This window comes from Aristolochia californica, unplaced genomic scaffold (genome assembly GCF_029961685.1).
Source record: "Aristolochia californica isolate CCGP_79_NKW_82.1479 unplaced genomic scaffold, dmAriCali1.0.hap1 SCAF_68, whole genome shotgun sequence".
NCBI lineage: Eukaryota > Viridiplantae > Streptophyta > Magnoliopsida > Piperales > Aristolochiaceae > Aristolochia > Aristolochia californica.
In genome coordinates, this window is record NW_027182266.1 from 65,001 (window position 1) to 67,500 (window position 2,500).

Sequence of the window (2,500 nt, forward strand, 5' to 3'; positions counted from 1 at the left end):
GCGCCCAGGCGGAAAAGAGGCGCCCAGGCGGAAAAGAGGCGCCCTGGCGTAGGCGCCCAGGCGCCAAAAGAGGCGCCAGGCGAAAAGGCGCCAGGGCGCCCAGGCGGAAAAGAGGCGCCCAGGCGGAATGGCGCCAGGGCGCCCAGGCGGAAAAGAGGCGCCCAGGCGAAAAAGAGGCGCCCAGGCGGAAAGGCGCCAGGGCGCCCAGGCGGAAAAGAGGCGCCCTGGCGTAGGCGCCCATGCGCCAAAAGAGGCACCCAGGCGAAAAGGCGCCAGGGCGCCCAGGCGGAAAAGAGGCGCCCAGGCGGAATGGCGCCAGGGCACCCAGGCGGAAAAGAGGCGCCCAGGCGGAAAAGAGGCGCCCTGGCATAGGCGCCCAGGCGCCAAAAGAGGCGCCTGGCGAAAAGGCGCCAGGGCGCCCAGGCGGAAAAGAGGCGCCCAGGCGAAAAAGAGGCGCCCTGGCGGAAAAGAGGCGCCCTGGCGTAGGCGCCCAGGCGCCAAAAGAGGCACCCAGGCGAAAAGGCGCCAGGGCGCCCAGGCGGAAAAGAGGCGCCCAGGCGGAATGGCGCCAGGGCACCCAGGCGGAAAAGAGGCGCCCAGGCGAAAAAGAGGCGCCCAGGCGGAAAAGAGGCGCCCTGGCGTAGGCGCCCAGGCGCCAAAAGAGGCGCCCAGGCGAAAAGGCGCCAGGGCGCCCAGGCGAAGAGGCGCCAGGGCGCCCAGGTGGGAAAGAGGCGCCCAGGCGAAAAGGCGCCAGGGCGCCCAGGCAGAAAAGAGGCGCCCAGGCGAAAAAGAGGCGCCCAGGCAGAAAGGCGCCATGGCGCCCAGGCGGAAAAGAGGCGCCCTGGCCAGGCGGAAAAGAGGCGCCCAGGCGGAAAAGAGGTGCCCAGGCGAAAAAGAGTCGCCCAGGCCGAAAGGCGCCATGGCGCCCAGGCGGAAAAGAGGCGCCCACGCGAAAAGGCGCCAGGGCGCCAAGGCGGAAAACAGGCGCCCAGGCGGAAAGGTGCCAGGGCGCCCAGGCGGAAAAGAGGCGCCCAGGCGCGTGGGGGGCAAGGCGCCAGGCGCCAGGCACGCGCGGAGGCAAGGCGCCAGGCGCAAGGCGCCACGCGCGCGCGCGCGTGGGGGGCGAGGCGCCAGGCGCCAGGCGCCGGGCGCGCGTGGGGGGCAAGGCGCCAGGCGCCGGGCGCGCGCGTGGGGGGCGAGGCGCCAGGCGCCAGGCGCCGGGCGCGCGTGGGGGGCAAGGCGCCAGGCGCCGGGCGCGCGCGCGTGGGGCGCCAGGCGCCTGGCGGGCGGGCGCCCCCAGGAAGGGGTGCTGGCGCGCGATGGGGTTGCGCCCGTACGGACCGTGTGACAGTACAGACACTTTGGCGAAACCTCCTGCCCGAAGCGATTTTAGGCGTTCGGCTAGGTAGGTGACCCGGTTTTTTTCGCGTTTCTCGGCCGCTAGCCCCTTTTTTCGCGTTTTCGTGCGCGCGCCCCTCTTGACCTCGCACGCGCGCCGCGCGTCGCGTCCTTGTCCTTGTCCGCGTCCGCGTTCGCGCGTGTCGGCGATCACGGGCCCCGTGCATGGCTCGTCTCTGTGGACCATCGCCCCGCTCTTGTCCCTCTTTCGTGTTTGTGTGGCGCCCCGCCCCGTGCACCATTGCCGGCTGGCAGCAAGGTGCCTAGCCCCCCTTGCCGCCAGGCCTGTCCACCCCAAGGTGCTAAAGCCGCCAGGCACCTGTGCCGCCGAACCGTGCGTCCGTAAGCCGCTGCACGTGCGGCGGCCGGCCATGCCCGTGCTATTGACCCTGTGTGACAGTACAGACACTTTGGCGAAACCTCCTGGCGGACGGGGTTTTTGCGCCCACCTAGGTAGGGCGACCCCTTTTTTTTCGTGTCGCCTGTCCGTGTGTCCCTTTTTCGCCTTTTTCGGGTTCGTGTTTTCGTGTGCCGCCAAAAGCAAGCCCTGCGCTCGTCCCGTCCCGCTTGACCCGTGCATCCGCCGGTGCTGGCCTGCAAAATGCCTGTGAGCGACGCACGTGACCAGCAGCCCAGGCGAGTGTGCACGGGTGGCAGGCGAAACGGGCGTGCGTGTCGCCAGTGTGTATGTCCCTTTTTCGCCTTTTTCGGGTTCGTGTTTTCGTGTGCCGCCAAAAGCAAGCCCTGCGCTCGTCCCGTCCCGCTTGACCCGTGCATCCGCCGGTGCTGGCCTGCAAAATGCCTATGAGCGACGCATGTGACCAGCAGCCCAGGCGAGTGTGCATGGGTGGCAGGCGAAACGGGCGCGCGTGTCGCCAGTGCGTATGTCCCTTTTTCGGGTTCGTGTTTTCGTGTGCCACCAAAAGCAAGCCTTGCGCTCGTCCCGTCCCGCTTGACCCGTGCATCCGCCGGTGCTGGCCTGCAAAATGCCTGTGAGCGACGCATGTGACCAGCTGCCCAGGCGAGTGTGCACGGGTGGCAGGCGAAACGGGCGTGTCGCCAGTGCGTATGTCCCTTTTTTGCCTTTTTCGGGTTCGTGTTT